The sequence below is a fragment of the Oncorhynchus kisutch genome, linkage group LG23 (genome assembly GCF_002021735.2).
Source record: "Oncorhynchus kisutch isolate 150728-3 linkage group LG23, Okis_V2, whole genome shotgun sequence".
Classification (NCBI taxonomy): Eukaryota; Metazoa; Chordata; class Actinopteri; order Salmoniformes; family Salmonidae; genus Oncorhynchus; species Oncorhynchus kisutch.
The window spans coordinates 151,290-170,110 of NC_034196.2; the positions used below are offsets into that span (position 1 = coordinate 151,290).

The window sequence follows — 18,821 nt, forward strand, 5'->3', positions numbered from 1 at the left end:
GTGTTTTTTGTAAAAAGTCGCTAATGCGTCTTTAAGTCACTATCCTGGCCCATCTATGTCAATTTCTCTTGAAACAAGATACCGGGCTCTGCAAGAAGCAAAGCCCCTCCAAAAATACGTTGAACTCGTAAGTGTTCCTCTCCACGGAAGGAAAGGTCACAGACACAGAGGCACAGCGACAGAGACAGAGACACACACACACAATGACACACACACACACAATCCTTTTTTTTTTTTTAAGTAAAATGGCGGGAAACGGGGGACCCCATTGAAAGGCGCTTCGCCCTTTTTTCAGTTTGAATGTTTCTTTCCTTCTCTTCTTCTGCTAGCTAGCTAAGCTAAGCTAAGCTAAGCTAGCTGTTTACATAGCTTTGTGAATGAGTATTTTTCCTTGACAACGGGGAGAAAAGTGTTGCACCGTTCCCGGAGGTACTGCAATACCGGGTCGATGCGTGGAGCGGACGGAGCAAGCCCCATTTCCGACTCCCTGTTCGAAAAATCCATTTAATATGTAGTCCCCCTATGGGGGACGTATCAGATATTAAACTGATAAGAACAGATATTATTATAATTTTTTTTTGAAAAATAATTTATTACGTTCAAATACCATTCTTATTATACAAATCAAATTCTTATTCAAAAAATGAAACCATGGTATTTTAAACTAAATAATCACAAGGTATACCAAAATAAAATCTCAGGGGAGCATCATCCCTCCCCGTCATTCCTAACCAATACCTTTCCCTATCTTCTCCTTCCCTAATCTATCTCCTTATAAATCTCAATCTAACACTCCCAGCCCTAAACCCCCTTTCCACCTCTCCCGTGCCGCATGTTTCCCCCACTTCACCTCCTCCCTCTTCATCCTCCCTCTTAACTCACCTTCCACCCTCCTCACTATCCCTTCCACCCCCCAATCTCTCCCTGTCTTTACCAAATTCTGCCTGGCTTCCCACAGCCCCCTTTTGAAGAGGCTCATGAGAAGCCAGAGCAGAAATCTATCCCTATCTGTTCCCCTCACTCTCCCTACACCTCTCTCTACCCTAGCCCATGTCACCACAAAATCACCCCTTACCAAACCTATTAACACCCGTGCCCTAGCCCATACCACTCCGGCAAAGGCACAGTCCCAAAAGGCATGGCGCACAGTCTCCTCCCTGCCACAAGCAGATCTTGGGCAGGTGGGGGATCGCGCCAAGCTATGCCGGTACATGGTGGACCGTACCGGCAAGCACTTGTGGAGGCTCAACCAATTCAGGTCCTTGAGCCTGTTGTCCAGGCCCCGCGCCTGCACTCCCTCCCAGACCACTTCCGAGATGCCCGCTACAGGCGCAGGACTCCCTGCCTGCCTGACCTCCTCGTACAGGTGCCTGTGGTCTAAACCTACTCGGGCAACTTCAACCTCGGGGTGCGCACGCAGCCACTTGGCCGCATGGGAAGGGCTGTGCGCAACCGGTCTGCTAAGACCTTTGCAAGCAACTTGTAGTCTACACACAGCATGGTCAATGGCCGCCAGTTGCCAAGGTCTGTTGCTTCCCCCTTCTTGTACAGAAGTGACAGCACACCAACAGCCATTGATCCCCCTGGGACCCCTGTCTCAAGGATGGCCTTCAAGACTTCAAGTACCACCGGTCCAAGTATACCCCAAAACTTGAGGTAAAACTCGGCCGGTAGTCCATCCATCCCAGGCACCTTCCCTTTACCCATCCTCCTGAGGGCGCTCTCAACCTCTTCGAGGGAGATCTGAGCCTCCATCGCTTCTCTAACGTCCTCCGGCAATCGCCGGGACAAGTGTTCTAAAAACACATTCCCCTGTTCTACATCTACATCCCTTTCTTTAAATAACCCTCGGAAATGGTCAGTTGTCACCCTGACCATTTCCTCTGGTTCACTCACTACACTTCCATTTTCTTTTCTAACCCCATACATTACCTTCCTACTCTGTCTGCTCCTAACCGACTTAAAGAACATGGCGGAACAAGTCTCGTTGTGTTCTAAAAAGCCGCTATGTGCACGCTCCAGGAAAGCCACTTCCCTCCTTTCCTCCCTTTTTTTCCTCTTACCATATCCTATAATAAAAGCCCTAATCCTTACCTTTACTATATCCCACCACTCTAACACCCCCTCACACATGGGCCTTCAAGCCTCCGAAACACCCCTGTGACTGCATTGACAAAGACCTGCTCATCCAGTAAATCCCGGTCTAGTTTCCAGTACCCCCTACCGAAGAGGCAGACTGGCGACCCCACCTGCAGGAGCACCCCGTCATGGTCCGAAAAGAAGACAGGCAACAGCCGCCCAGACAACCGACCCAAAGACCTAGATACAAAAATATAGTCGAGCCTCCGCGCAACCCCCCTGGAGTTGCGCCATGTGGGACCGACCATTGCCGGAGTAGTGTGCAGGCCACCATCAACCAGACCATGGCAAGCCATTAGCCCGGTGATGGCACCTGCACTACTGTCTCCCCCTATTCCTAAATCTATATTAAAATCACCTATCACTAAGTGCCTATTTGTAACACACAGGGGCGCCAGACAGTCCACCATCTCCCTCCTGTCTGCCGCCACCTGTGGCCCATACACCCCAAATAACCTATATCTAATATCCCTATATGTGACATCTACTCCCAAAACTCTCCCCTGTACTACAACAAAAGTGCTCTCTACAATTATCTCCTTATTCCCAAACAATATCCCTACCCCTGTTGAGTGCACCCCTCCTATGCCCCACAACGAAAAACCCTTATCCCACTCCCTCCTAAACCTTTTTACATCCCCTCCATCCCTCAGGTGAACCTCCTGTAAAAAAACAAACATCAAAACCCACCCCCTCTAAAAAACTAAAAACCGCCCTCCTCTTAACAAAGTCCCTTAAACCCCTTACATTTAAACTAAACAAAATTAACATAATATTCTATTATAAACAAAAAACTAAATAACCTTACTTTTCAAAAACTAACACCAAAACAATCACAAACAAAACAGGAGGCTCACCTGATGCTCCCCTGATCCATCACATCCGGTAGGGACGTCATCCCCTCCTCTGACGTCCCACCGTCCTCCTCCATTACCCCAACCCAGGATGTAGGTAAGGTGTTAGGCTGATCTCCCTGCATCCTGGGTTCCCCACCAACACCCTCCGTTTCCTCCTCCCTGAAAACTGCCGGGCCGAGACCAGGGGACCCCACCTCCTCAAAGAGGAGTTGAGAACCCCCAGTCAAACCGTCCCGAACAGCCTCCAGGGATTCACCTTCCACCAAATTCTGCGGGGCTGCGGACAAAAAAGCAGATAAGTGTTTTTTTCCCTCCCCCATCCCTCTCTTGGCTACCCCCCCTCCCCTCCTCCCTCCACAACCCCCTCCTTCTCCCTGCCTGGCCCCTTCCTTTTCCCTTTCTTTTTTGGTGTAGGAGGTAGCGGGGAGACACCACCCCTCTTCCCCGCTAGCTCCTCCACCATTTCCCTCATCTCCTCTACAAGGAAACTGGACATACTGTCCCCCCACTCCCTCACACCCCCTCCCCCCTCCTCCACTCTCTCCAGTCCTTCATGTCCTGTTGCCATCTCCTTCTCAGCCCCCTCTTCCTCCGTTGTTTCCCTCTCCAGGCCTTCCACTCCATTGCCTTCAACTGTCTCCTTTCTCCCCTCTTCTCCAGCCGCTGCGTCCTCCTGAGCAGCTGTTCTTTCTGGACCCTTGCTATTGTACGGGCCTCCTCCTCCCCCCATCCCCCGCTCTCGTTCCCCCTCCAGCTGCAGACGCGTATGACCTCTGGCGAGCTGGGCAATCCTGCCACAGGTGCGCTGATGATCCACACCCGTGGCACACCTTGGGCTCGCCACATCCTCTGGCCTCATGCTCACCCGACCCGCAGATCCTGCACTTTCTGATGTCTTCGCACGAGGCCATGATATGTCCATAGGCCATACAACGCCTGCAGAATGGAGGCTGAAGGGCATAATACAACGTCCCCCTGTCAGCCCCCAGGGAGAACATTGCGGGGGGATGGAGGTAGCCCCCCAGGCCCTTGGGATCTTCTTTGAGGAGAGCTTGGAAACTTCTCCTCCCATTCCATATGCCGAGAGAGTCCCTGAGGAGCCTTGCTGAGGAGATATTTTCCATATACCTCCCCAGGAAGGCCCTCACATCGTCATCCTTCACATGGGGGTTATACATATTCACAGTCACCACCCTGAAATTGTTTTTTTAGCCAGGCTGGTGACTGCATAATAGCCCATCGGCTTTGCACCTCCCACATCCTTTAACCTCCTCGTGTTTCTCCTCTGTGTAGAGGGTCACATCAAAAGTGCCCTCCATCTGGTTCCCTTGAAGACAAAATACATCCTTCACCGCAAGCTTCAGGACTCCCATCAAAATAGTCCTCCCGAAACTCTCTCGCCCAAATGGCTCCAAATCCTTCTCCTTCCAAACAAATCTTATTGAGTTCGCTTGCCCAATTCCGGGAACCGTCCTGTTAGTTGGATTTCTTGCCATCTTCCTGGAAAATGGCGTGATCAGAAAAAACAAAAAAATGACCAGCTCTCTTCAAAAAAGAGACCGTTGAATATATGTATTTCTTGAAAAAACTGGGAAAAATGTATTTATAACCCAGTTCAAAACAAAAAAAACTTTACCGCCCTCCTGGTTCGACCTCTTGGCTCAGGGGCTCTAGGACACCTCGGTGTCAAGCTTGTACTGAGCCAAAAGGCCGAGAAGCGATAACCCACAAATGGAACCCTGCAACCGCCGGGCACCCGGGGGTCTCGACAGACATCAGCCGGTGGGTTGGCAAGAGCCGGCTCCTCCAATCCCACCCAGCCACCGTATCCCCGGCTACAGACAGACAGACAGGCAGGTGTTTTTTGTAAAAAGTCGCTAATGCGTCTTTAAGTCACTATCCTGGCCCATCTATGTCAATTTATCTTGAAACAAGATACCAGGCTCTGCAAGAAGCAAAGCCCCTCCAAAAATACGTTGAACTCGTAAGTGTTCCTCTCCACGGAAGTCTTTAGTAAAAGGCGAAAGGCTTGTGCGTAATGAAGAGAAACCAGAGTCATATGGAAGTCAGAGGTCGGGGGCCCGAGACACACTCTGTGCACTGTAGGCCGGGTACCCGCGGGTGCTCCCGGAACCCACTCTTCCAAGTTTTCGAGGGCTGTGGATGAAAAGAAGGTCACAGACACAGAGGCACAGCGACAGACAGAGAGAGAGAGAGAGACAGACAGAGAGACAGAGACAGAGACACACACACACACAATCCTGGCCCAATTATTATTTTTATTATTATTTTTATTTTTTAAAGTAAAATTGGCGGGAAACGGGGGACCCCATTCGCCCTTTTTTCAGTTTGAATGTTTCTTTCCTTCTCTTCTTCTGCTAGCTAAGCTAGCTGTTTACATAGCTTTGTGAATGAGTATTTTTCCTTGACAACGGGAGAAAAGTGTTGCACCATTCCCGGAGGTACTGCAATACCGGGTCGATGCGTGGAGCGGACGGAGCAAGCCCCATTTCCGACTTCCTGTTCGAAAAATCCATTTAATGTAGATCAGATATTAAACTGATAAGAACAGATTTTTTTTTTACAAAAAATTATTTATTACAATCAATACCATTCATACTTTACAAATACCTAACCCTTTCCCTATCTTCCCTTCCCTAATCTATCCCCTTATAAATCTCACTCTAACACTCCCAGCCCTAAACCCCCCTTCCACCTCTCCCGTGCCGCATGCTGCCCCCACTTCCTCTCCTCCCTCTTCATCCTCCCCCTCACATTACCTTCCACCCTCCTCACTATCCCTTCCACCCCCCAATCTCTCCCTGTCTTAACTAAATTCTGCCTGGCTTCTCACAGCCCCCGTTTAAAGAGACTCATGAGAAGCCAGAGCAGAAACCTGTCCCTATTTGTTCCCCTCGCTCTCCCTACACCTCTCTCTAACCTAGCCCACGTCAAAACAAAATTGCTCCTAACCAAACCTAGCAGCACCCGTGCCCTAGCCCAGACTAGTCCGGCAAAGGCACAGTCCCAGAAGGCATGGCGCACAGTCTCCTCCCTGCCACAAGCAGATCTTGGACAGGTGGGGGATCGCGACAAACTATGCCGGTACATAATGGCACGTACCGGCAAGCACTTGTGGAGGCCCAACCAATTCAGGTCCTTGAGCCTGTTGTCCAGGCCCCGCGCTTGTACTCCCTCCCAGACCACCGACGAGATGCCCGCTACAGGCGCAGGACTCCCTGCCTGCCTGACCTCCTCGTACAGGTGCCTGTGGTCTAAACCTACTCGGGCAACTTCAACCTCGGGGTGCGCACGCAGCCACTTGGCCGCATGGCCAAAGTGCCACGGCAGCTGTTCCGCCCGAGGACCCGCGTTAGACCACACCATTACGCTTCTCGCCTGATACGAGAAGAACACCCGCAGGAGGTAACCGGACGGGTGTATAACTGGCTGAGCAAGCTCCGTCAACAAGAAAGAAACAAAAATTGCGTCCAGCTTGAGGGGGAGATGTGGTACCCCCCTACCTCCCTCCCTGATGGGACAGAGCATGCGCGCCCTGGCGACCCACTCGTACCTGCCACCCCACATGAACTGAAACACGAGCCTCACTAGATACCTTCTCAGACAAGCCGGCAATGGGTAGATGTATGCCAAGTACAAAAGAGATGGCAATACATCCACCTTTAGGACCAGGACCTTACCTACAAAAGACAAAGACCTAGCCTTCCACATTGCTAGCTTCTTCTGAACCACTGCGATACCCATGTTCCAGTTCAGCGTCGCTGAGCCGGAGGTCTCAAAATGGACCCCGAGAATCCTCAGGGCCCCCTCACAGAGAGAGAACCCCCCGGGCACATCCGTCCTACCGCGCCATCTTCCGAAAAACTTAACAGAAGACTTTGCATGGTTCAGAACCGCCCCCGACGCTTGGGTGAAATCCCCAATGATGGCAAGAGACCTTGTCAGGCACGAGTCCTTGCACAACAGCAAGGAAGTGTCGTCGGCGTACTGCGTCATCTTAACACGCAGCCCACCGCTCCCAGGGATCAACAAGCCCTCCACCCCTGTGTCTGCCCTAATGGCAGCCCCCAGAGGCTCCATGTACAGAACGAAGAGGAGAGCCGAGAGTGGGCATCCCTGCCTGACCCCAGACGAGAGGTCAAAAACGTCACCTAAGTGACTATTTACACTAACTCGGCACCCCGCTCCGACATACAATGTACGGATCCATCCTATAAACTTCTCCCCAAATCCTAATCTACCTAACACCCTGAATAGAAAAGATCTATTCACGCGATCAAAGGCTTTCGCCTGATCTAGCGCTGCTACCATTAAAGGCAGCCCTCTATCTTCAACCCAGGCGATGGAGTCCCTGATCAACTGTAGGTTCCATCGAATAGAGCGGCCCTCAACCCCACACGTCTGATCCTCATGAACGACGTAGGGAAGGGCTGTGCGCAACCGATCCGCTAAGACCTTTGCAAATAGCTTGTAATCTACGCACAGCATGGTCAACGGCCGCCAGTTGCTAAGGTCAGTTGCTTCCCCCTTCTTATAAAGAAGTGACAGCACACCAACAGCCATTGATCCCCCCGGGACCCCCGTCTCAAGGATGGCCTTCAAGACTTCGAGGACCACTGGTCCAAGTATACCCCAAAACTTGAGGTAAAACTCAGCCGGCAGCCCATCCATCCCAGGCACCTTCCCTTTTCCCATCCTCCTAAGAGCACTCTCAACCTCTTCTAGTGAGATCTGGGCCTCCATCACGTCTCTAATGTCCTCCGGCACGCGCCGGGACAAGTGTTCTAAAAACACGTTTCCCTGCTCTACATCTATCTCCCTTTCCTTAAATAAACCTTGGAAATGATCAGTTGTCACCCTGACCATCTCCTCTGGTTTACGTACTACACTCCCATTTCCTTCCCTAACGCCATGCATTACCTTCCTACTCTGCCTGGCCCTAACCGACTTAAAGAACATAGCGGAACAAGTCTCATTATGTTCTAGAAAGCCACTATGCGCACGCTCCAGGAAAGCTCGAGCCTTCTGCTCCTGCAGCTCCCTGAGCTGCGCCTTTAGGGCTGCGAATCTCTCCCAGTCAATCGACCTGCCAAGGTTGCCTGCCTCGTACTCAAGTTCAATTAACCTTTGGATACGATCCACCTCCCTCCTTTCCTCCCTCTTTTTCCTTTTGCAATATCCTATTATAAAGGCCCTAATCCTTACCTTAACTAAATCCCACCACTCTAACACCCCCTCGCACATAGACCGGAGGCCTTCAAGCCTCTGAAAGAAACAAAATAATGTGTCAACGAAAGCCTGCTCCTCCAGTATATCCCGATCTAGCTTCCAGTACCCCCTACCGAAGAGGCAGACTGGCGACCCTACCTGCAGGAACACCCCGTCGTGATCCGTGAAGAAAACAGGCAACAGTCGCCCAGACAACTGACCCAAAGACCTGGAAAGAAAAATGTAGTCGAGCCTCCGCGCAACCCCCCTGGAGTTGCGCCATGTAGGACCGACCATTGCCGGAGTAGTGTGCAGGCCACCATCAACCAGACCATGGCAAGCCATTAGCCCAGAGATGGCACCTGCACTGCTATCACCGCCTACCCCTAAATCTATATTAAAATCCCCTCCTATCACCAAGTGCCTGTTTGTAACACACAGGGGCGCCAGACAGTCCACCACCACCCTCCTGTCTGCCGCCACCTGTGGTCCATACACCCCAATTAACCTATATCTAGCTTCTCTATACTTTACATCTATCCCCAATACTCTACCCTGCATTATAACAAAAGTGTTCTCTACCTTAACCTCTCTATTCCCACACAAAATCCCTACTCCTGTTGAGTGCACCCCTCCTATGCCCCAAAAAGATTCCCCCTTATCCCACTCCCTCCTAAATCTACGTACATCCCCACCATCCCTCAGGTGAACCTCCTGTAAAAAACAGAAATCAAACCCCACACCCTCTAATAAATTAAACACCACCCTCCTTTTAAATACATCCCTCAACCCCCTTACATTTAAACTAAACAATTTAACTGAAAAATTCATTTAATTTTTACAAACAAACCCTCAACAAATAAAACCAAACCAAACAAAAAACAGGAGACTCACCCGATGCTCCCCTGGTCCATCTCCACCGGTGGGGACGTCCTCTCCTCTCCTGACGCCCCCCCCCGTCTTCCTCCATCCCCCCAACCCATGATGCAGGCAGTGTATTGGGCTCCCCACCCCCACCCACCATCCCCCCCTCCCTGTTTGCCTCGGGGCTGTATGTAGGGGACCCCATCTCCCCAAACAGGAGCTGGGATCCCTCTAGCAAACAGCCCACTGACCCCTCACCGGAGTCATCCTCCACTACAATGTAAGGGGATGAGGCAAACAGGGAGGCCAATGTACCCCCCCTCCCCCTCCCCCTCCCCCTCCACACACCCCTCCCTCTTACTTCCTGCCAAGCTCCCCCTCTTCATCCCTTTCTTCTTTGGTGAAGGAGGTAGCGGGGAGACACAACGTCCCTTCCCCGCTAACTCCTCCACCAACTCCCTTGTCTCGTCCTCAAGGAAGCCTGGCAGGCTGTCCCCCCACCCCCTCCCCTCCCACCTCCACACCTCCCTCCGTCCCCGTCACTGTTCCCTCTTCCACTCCTTCTCGCACCACTGTCCCCTTCTCACTCTTCTCCGCTCCTTCACGTTCTTCCGCCTTCTTCTTCTTCTCCTCTTCTTTTCCATTCTGTCCTTCTTCCCGCCTCTTTCTCATCTCTTCCTTTTTCCCATCTTCTTCTTGCGCCTTCTTTTCCCCTGTGCCATCCGTACAATCCGCACGCGTCCTTTCTTTCCTCCCCCCATCCCCCGCTCCCCCCCCAGCTGCAGACGCGTATGACCTGTGACGAGCCGGGCAATCACGCCACAGGTGTGCTCTCGAGCCACACCCGTGGCAAGCCTTGGGCTCGTCACAATCCTTGGCCTCGTGCTCTCCCGACCCACAGAATCGACACTTCATGGTGCTGCACGAGGTCAGGATATGACCGTAGGCCATACAACGCCTGCAGAACGGGGGCTGACGTGCATAATATAACATCCCCCTGTCAGCCCCCAGGGAGAACATCGCCGGAGGATGGAGGTAGCCATCCACACTCTTCGGGTCCTCCCTGAGTAACACCTGGAACCCTCTCCTCCCGTTCCAGAAACCCAGGGAGTCCCTGAGGTACCTCGCTGAGGAGATATTGTCAACATACCTCCCCAGAAAGGCCCTCACTTCCTCTTCCTTCACGTGCGGATTGTACATGTTAACGGTGACCACCCTGAAGTTGTTCTTGGCCAGGCTGGTCACCGCGTAATGGCACAGGGGACCTTCTCCTTTCTCTGCCTTCAGCTTCTTCATTATCCCATCATGCTGTTCTTCCAAATGTCACATCGAAACCCTTCTCCATCGGGTTCCCCTGAAGGCAGAGAACATCCTTCACCTTCAATGGGGGACCCAATTGAAAGGCGCTTCGCCCTTTTTTCAGTTTGAATGTTTCTTTCCTTCTCTTCTTCTGCTAGCTAGCTAAGCTAAGCCGATGCATGACAACCGTAGAGAGGGCTCGCCTTCTGGGTTTTTGTCTGCTCAAACCACTGGTAGTTTAAAGACTAACCACTTGACAGGGACACATGGCAACCAACTGAGGTCCGGACCTGCACAAGGTACGCAACTCGATGGTTTTGCCTGATCCTACGCCGAGTATACCCATACAGACCAGCTGGATTCGACTAGACATGGGCTGATTCAGAGTTAAGATCCTGGAAGGGAATAACCCCTGAATTACACAACATGATTGAAAACATCCAGGACCTAACGACTGACGAACACGGAAGTAAATACATAGACAACATGGAGCTAAGAGAAAAGGATCCGAGGGGGGAGTAAACTCCTAGGTTGCACTATGCTTTCCACATCCGTTGACAAAGCAGACCTAGACATCATGACCACACCACTCGATATGGCACATGGCAACCAACCGAGGACCAAACCTGCACAAGGTGCGCAACTCAAGGGATTTTGCCTGATCCTACATCGAGTTTACAGACCTACCTAAACTCTACCATTCTAAAAACTATACCTGACCCTAACCCTAACCTTAACCATCCTAAAATCCTTACCTAACCTTAACCCTTACCCTAACCCTAAACTTAATCTAAATATTAAAATACTATACCTTACCCTAACCTCAACCCTAACCTTAACCATTCTACCAACTATACCTAACCCTAACCCCTACCCTACGGACAGATGACTTTTTAACCCAACCAATGGGTTAATCTACAAGTGGGCAACCATGGGGCCTACAACCTTGGCCGGCCGCGCCCGGACCCCTCCGGCCTACGCGCACATGAGTGGAGTGCACCCCCTCCCTTCCCCCCTCCGGTTTCCACGTGTCAGAGATGGAAGTGGATCAACCGACTCAAAACTGGAAACCAAACACTAGCGAGTCACCACTGCGTTGCCTGCCGAGGGATCTGGACGCAGCAAGCCAAGGCAATTTTCATCCCTAAAAAATCTACGGGGATCCTCTCAAATCTGGCTTTTTATAGGGGTGTTAATCCTCCACCCATTGTACTTCTTTAAGGATTTGTTTGATGGTGAACAAGTCAAAAATAATCATTAGATTAAATACAACCTAAAATAGCTCTACCAGGTCTATGAAGGACAACACTTCTGAGACCTCCACCAACACACACCTTCCACCTGGGAAACAACTAGAATGACGGACAATTCAAGACCCATCTACTCCAAGACTTCTCAACCAAGATTTTTTCATCAAAAGACCAAGAATTCTCCACTTTTTCCACTAGAGGATTTTTTTCACCAAAGACCCTGGATTCAACCACCACACACCTGAACATGTCCTTTAAGAAGGCCTTCACCTTTAAAATAAAAAATAAAAAAAATAATACAAAATCAAATTTATAAAAATAAATTTTAAAAAGGGGTAAAAATAATATATAAAAAAAGGGGTGGGGGAAAGGGGGAAAATATATATATATATTTTTTTTACATCCGTTTAAAATTGGACCCCACGTAACCTAACCGTAACCATTCCAACCCTAACCTGAAACATTCCTACCCTAAACCTAACCTGAACCATCCTAACTCTAAACCTAACCCTAGCCTTAACCATTCTTACCCTAACCATTCCTAGCACTAACACTAATCCTAACCTTAACCCTAGCCCCCCACCTTAACTGCAATCCTAGCCCGAACCCCCCTGTGAGTGTGTGTATTAGTATAGGTATCTGTGTCTGACCTTATGTTGTTAACCTGGTCTGTCTCTTATAATGTACTGTGATCCCTATTTGTTAATTGGACCTTACAAGACTTAACCAACTCCTCACCTACTGGTAACCTAACGTTAACCATTCTAACCCTAAACGCAACCACTCTCACTCTAAACCTAACCTCAATCACCCTTACTTCGTCCTTAACCCTAACCTTAACCATTCTAACCCTAACGCCAACCTTAACCATTCTAACTCTGACCTTAACCCTAAACCTTAACCACCCTAACCCTAACCTTAACCATTCTACCCTAAACCTAACCCTAACCTTAACCATTCTAACTCTGACCTTAACCCTAAACCTTAACCACCCCAACCCTAACCTTAACCATTCTAACCTCTACCATTCCTAACTCTAACCCTAGCCCCTAACCCGAACTGCAACACCAGTTCTAACCCCTCTGTATATGTGTGTGTGTGTGTGTGTGTGTACATGTATCTGTACCTGACCTCATGTTGTTAACCTTGTCTGTCCCTTACAATGTATTGTGTCCCCTGTTTTGTCACACTCCATTCTTCATTCATACCAAATAACATTTTGAAAACCTTGTGTCACTACAAGGTTGAACTTTTATCACATTGGGTCTCCATTGTATTGTTGTTAGGTGTGCCTGACCTCTACTCTAACTGCCCATCCACTTTACTGCATCCCCATTCCACTCTCACCTTTATATGATTCCTCCACACCACAACCTGTTAGCGGCTATCCTACCTAGTAACAGTACAGACCAATCAAAATAACCTAAGCCACATGGCCCACACATGCACACACCAGAGAGGTAGCACTCCTCACAACTTTACAGGGAGACCACCGGACAGGCAGCATTTCGCTCCACACACCCAACCAGGACTACATTCAAGGCAAGTAAATTACACAGTACACCCTACTGTACATGTAGATATAGGAAAGGAGTCTCCTTTTGGCTACTATTTTATTTGTACACTTTTCTTTCCTTAATTGGATTTTTACACAGCTCTCATATATAAATCAAATCAAATCAAATGCAATCTCAACCACACTGCCCTAACCCATCTGGACAAGAGGAATACCTATGTGAGAATGCTGCTCATCGACTACAGCTCGGCATTCAACACCATAGTACCCTCCAAGCTCGAGACCCTGGGTCTCGACCCAGCCCTGTGCAACTGGGTACTGGACTTCCTGACGGGCCGCCCCCAGGTGGTGAGGGTAGGCAACAACATCTCCTCCCCGCTGATCCTCAACACTGGGGCCCCACAAGGGTGCGTTCTGAGCCCTCTCCTGTACTCCCTGTTCACCTACGACTGCGTGGCCACGCACGCCTCCAACTCAATCATCAAGTTTGCGGACGACACAACAGTGGTAGGCTTGATTACCAACAACGACGAGACGGCCTACAGGGAGGAGGTGAGGGCCCTCGGAGTGTGGTGTCAGGAAAATAACCTCACACTCAACGTCAACAAAACTAAGGAGATGATTGTGGACTTCAGGAAACAGCAGAGGGAACACCTCCCTATCCACATCGATGGAACAGTAGTGGAGAGGGTAGCAAGTTCCTCGGCATACACATCACAGACAAACTGAATTGGTCCACTCACACAGACAGCATCGTGAAGAAGGCGCAGCAGCGCCTCTTCAACCTCAGGAGGCTGAAGAAATTCGGCTTGTCACCAAAAGCACTCACAAACTTCTACAGATGCACAATCGAGAGCATCCTGGCGGGCTGTATCACCGCCTGGTACGGCAACTGCACCGCCCTCAACCGTAAGGCTCTCCAGAGGGTAGTGAGGTCTGCACAACGCATCACCGGGGGCAAACTACCTGCCCTCCAGGACACCTACACCACCCGATGCTACAGGAAGGCCATAAAGATCATCAAGGACATCAACCACCCGAGCCACTGCCTGTTCACCCCGCTGTCATCCAGAAGGCGAGGTCAGTACAGGTGCATCAAAGCTGGGACCGAGAGACTGAAAAACAGCTTCTATCTCAAGGCCATCAGATTGTTAAACAGCCACCACTAACATTGAGTGGCTGCTGCCAACACACTGTCAATGACTCAACTCCAGCCACTCTAATAATGGGAATTGATGGGAAATGATGTAAATATACCACTAGCCACTTTAAACAATGCTACCTTATATAATGTTACTTACCCTACATTATTCATCTCATATGCATACGTATATACTGTACTCATCGACTGCATCCTTATGTAATACATGTATCACTAGCCACTTTAACTATGCCACTTTGTTTACATACTCATCTCATATGTTATACTGTACTCGATATCATCTACTGTATCTTGCCTATGCTGCTCTGTACCATCACTCATTCATATATCCTTATGTACATATTCTTTATCCCCTTACACTGTGTATAAGACAGTAGTTTTTTGGAATTGTTAGTTAGATTACTTGTTCGTTATTACTGCATTGTCGGAACTAGAAGCACAAGCATTTCGCTACACTCGCATTAACATCTGCTAACCATGTGTATGTGACATAAAATTTGATTTGATTTGATATATAAATTTTTACTACTTTTTGCACCTTTTATTTCAATTTTATTCATATATTCTCCTCCCTGCTACCTGATGAAGCCGAATAAGGCAGAAACGCGTCGTGGCTGGGACGACTCTAGATCTGTAGTGGTGCTGTAAGGAAGGCAGATTCCACACAGACGTCGGAGGAGTCTCCTTTTGGCTACTATTTTATTTGTACACTTCTTTCCTTAATTGGATTTTTACACAGCTCTCATATATATGCACACACTAGGATGTAGTGGAGTGTGACGTTGTATGTTATCCCTCACACCACTTGTGGGGATGTATGTGTATGCTTTTGTATATGTTAAAAATATGTGTATAGGCACATCCCCTTTTATGTTCATGTGTGTATGCATGTTTATCCCCACCCCATCCTTGGTCCCAACCCTACTGACGGAGAGACACTGGCACTCAGCCATCGCACCGCAGGGCCCTTTTACCAGTAGGCTACCCTAAAAATAGATTGGTGGCCATTAGGACCGTAAACATAGATCTTTACTAGCATTTCAGAGTTACCGTGACCACGGACTCTTAAACATTTTCTTTATATTTATCCTATATGATCCCTCGGATCCTGTACCAATAATCACTAGGGAACCAATTTATATTTAACAAAACATTTAAATAAATAAATAAAAAACATACATATATTATCTTTAAGTTTCTTGAACTCAGGGTTACCATGGGCCTTGATGAAAATAAACAATAAAATAGAACCAAATAAATCAATTACAACTAATAAACCCTCACCAACCCACCAACCTTCCAAAATACCCCTCATCTACACCCACCAGCACCCCCAACGGACGAGAACCTTTTTTCTCCAACTACTCTTGGGACCACGGCTTTGGCGACTCACCCGCAGCAAGTAGACCATAAGCAATTAGGCCCGACCATACACCAAGCAAGAAGACGGGAGGAAATGGTAGAGACCGGACTCCTCCGGGACCCCTCTGGGGCCTGTTGGCAGACCTATACAAACAGGAGACTCACGTACCGCGCTGGACGACTATCTACCCCAGATTAGAGCTGGATTGGCAGTATGTCCAGTAGCGCGTGTTTCATCCTAGCGGGTTGGGGCAGCTAAAAGTGGGGCTTTCGGGTCGGGTGCTGCGCCTGGAGGCTCGCATCTGCCGTGTAATCCCTGGGGTGCCCAGATTATGTCTGGCAGAGAATTGGATCCCACAAATTTTCACTGGGGGACCCCTTACCCAGCCGCACTAAGCCTGGACAACCGATCCACTTTTTTGACCTGGACTACGAACAAATTCACTGTCTAGGGAGGATATACCTTTGGAAACGTTACGATCCTGGAAGGGAGTAACTCCACGGGTCACTATCACCCAAAACCACTGAATCACCTACGACTGAGATGGTGGGGATGGACACATGACAATTAACTTCTACTACTGCCGGACGTTTCATACGTAAGCCAGAGAAGGTTTGCCTGTTCCTAAACCCTCCATACACCCACTGAAACACAGGACGGAACTCCAAGGGCGGATGCATGACAACCGTAGAGAGGCCTCGCCTTCTGGGTTTTTGTCTGCTCAAACCACTGGTAGTTTAAAGACTAACCACTTGACAGGGACACATGGCAACCAACTGAGGTCCGGACCTGCACAAGGTACGCAACTCGATGGTTTTGCCTGATCCTACACCGAGTATACCCATACAGACCAGCTGGATTCGACTAGACATGGGCTGATTCAGAGTTAAGATCCTGGAAGGGAATAACCCCTGAATTACACAACATGATTGAAAACATCCAGGACCTAACGACTGACGAACACGGAAGTAAATACATAGACAACATGGAGCTAAGAGAAAAGGATCCGAGGGGGAGTAAACTCCTAGGTTGCACTATGCTTTCCACATCCGTTGACAAAGCAGACCTAGACATCATGACCACACCACTCGATATGGCACATGGCAACCAACCGAGGACCAAACCTGCACAAGGTGCGCAACTCAAGGGATTTTGCCTGATCCTACATCGAGTTTACAGACCTACCTAAACCTAACCTTAACCATTCTAAAAAACTATACCTTACCCTAAGCTTAACCATTCCAAAAAAACTATACCTTACCCTAACCCTAACCCTAACCCTTCAGACAGACAGTCTTTTAACCCAACCAACAGGTTAATCTACAAGTGGGCAACCATGGGGCCTACTACTTTGGTCGGCCGCGCCCGGACCCCTCCGGCCCGCGCGTATATGATGTGGAGTGCACACCCCTCCCTTCCCCCCCCTTCGGCTTCCACGTGTCAGAGATGGAAGTGGATCAAACGACTCAAAACTAGAAACTAACCCTAACCCACTAACCCTAACCCTCTAACCCTAACCCCTAAACCCTAACCCTAACCCTAACCTTAACCCTAACCTAACCTAACCCAACCTAACCTAACCCCCCCTAACCCTAACCCCCCCTAACCTAACCCTAACCCAACCCTAACCCTCTAACCCCCTAACCCTAACCCCTAACCCTAACCCCCCTAACCCCTAACCCAACCCTAACCCTAACCCTACCCCCCTAACCCTACCCCCCCTAACCCCCCCTAACCCTAACCCCCCCTAACCCTAACCCCTAACCCCTAACCTCTAACCCTAACCCCTAACCTAACCCCACCACGGTCGTCACATTGACCATACAACCCTAACCTTAACCACTCTAAAAACCCTTACCTAACCCTAAACCTAACCTTAACCATTCTAAAAAACTATACCTTACCCTAAACCTAACCCTAAGCTTAACCATTCCAAAAAAACTATACCTTACCCTAACCTTAAACCTAACCTTAACCATTCTAAAAACTATACCTAACCCTAACCCTTCAGACAGACAGTCTTTTAACCCAACCAATGGGTTAATCTACAAGTGGGCAACCATGGGGCCTACTACTTTGGCCGGCCGCGCCCTTACCCCTCCGGCCCGCGCGTATATGATGCGGAGTGTACACCCCTCACTTCCCCCCCTTCGGCTTCCACGTGTCAGAGATGGAAGTGGATCAACCGACTCAAAACTAGAAACTAACCCTAACCCACTAACCCTAACCCCTAACCCTAACCCACTAACCCTAACCCCTAACCCTAACCCCCCCTAACCCTAACCCTCTAACCTCCTAACCCTAACCTCTAACCCCTAACCCTAACCCCCCTAACCCTAACCTCTAACCCTAACCCCCCCTAACCCCTAACCCTCTAACCCTAACCCCTAACCCTAACCCTAACCTAACCCCACCACGGTCGTCACATTGACCATACCACTCAGACACACGTCTGTAGTTATCCAGAAAACACAGTCCTTGATCTCTGACATAATGCAGAGGAATTCCCGTACTCGGGATATACTGGTGCGACTATTGTCAATTAATTTAACTGAAGGGTGTATACCCATAATATAGTGTTCATATTGAGTCAAAATTGCATTACTCCAAATCTCAATTCTGGAGGGCACGCCGCCGTCTTCATCACTCTCGCTCTCCGTGGAAGTCGCCACGACGCAGCCTTGCTCCCTCGGTTCCGAGCACAGTTCACTACCGACCGGACTGGTTGGCTGCACCGCCGCCGATGCACCTGCCGTCTGATCACCCTCGTCCACCAGCTGCTGCTCCACGGACAACTCACTTTCAAAACACTGCAAAATCACAGGGTCCTCCGGCCACGGTTCAACACGGTTGTCAGGCTGCATATACTGCCCTGATTCGGGCTGCTGTCTCTCAGTCGAAAACCGACTAAAATGCATAGCATTCGTCCATTCCATAGTACCGGAATTAAGTGCATGTACAGACTTGAAATGTCGGTCTAGCCGCACGATATTCTGTTTACAACAAAGCCCACAGTCGCGTCTTGGTCTGCTGCTCATAGCTTCTCTCTCCTGCCTTCCTCCGTGTCTCGTTGTTTGCTCCACCAAACAACCTAACCCTAAACCCTAGACCCTAACCCCTAACCCTAACCCTAACCCTAACC

The 18,821-nt window shown here is 49.5% G+C and overlaps 2 non-coding genes and 1 pseudogene across 2 annotated transcripts; all 3 read right to left on the reverse strand.

Annotated features, from left to right (window-relative positions):
• Positions 1–407: 407 nt before the first annotated feature.
• LOC116356685 (U2 spliceosomal RNA) lies at positions 408–590 on the reverse strand. Its single transcript, XR_004205111.1, has one exon. It is a non-coding gene; the product is annotated as a U2 spliceosomal RNA (small nuclear RNA).
• Positions 591–4,937: 4,347 nt separating this feature from the next.
• On the reverse strand, positions 4,938–5,054 carry LOC116356658 (U5 spliceosomal RNA). The gene has a single exon (XR_004205085.1). It is a non-coding gene; the product is annotated as a U5 spliceosomal RNA (small nuclear RNA).
• Positions 5,055–5,436: 382 nt separating this feature from the next.
• Positions 5,437–5,591, reverse strand: LOC116356655 (uncharacterized; annotated as a pseudogene).
• Between the last annotated feature and the right edge of the window lie 13,230 nt (positions 5,592–18,821).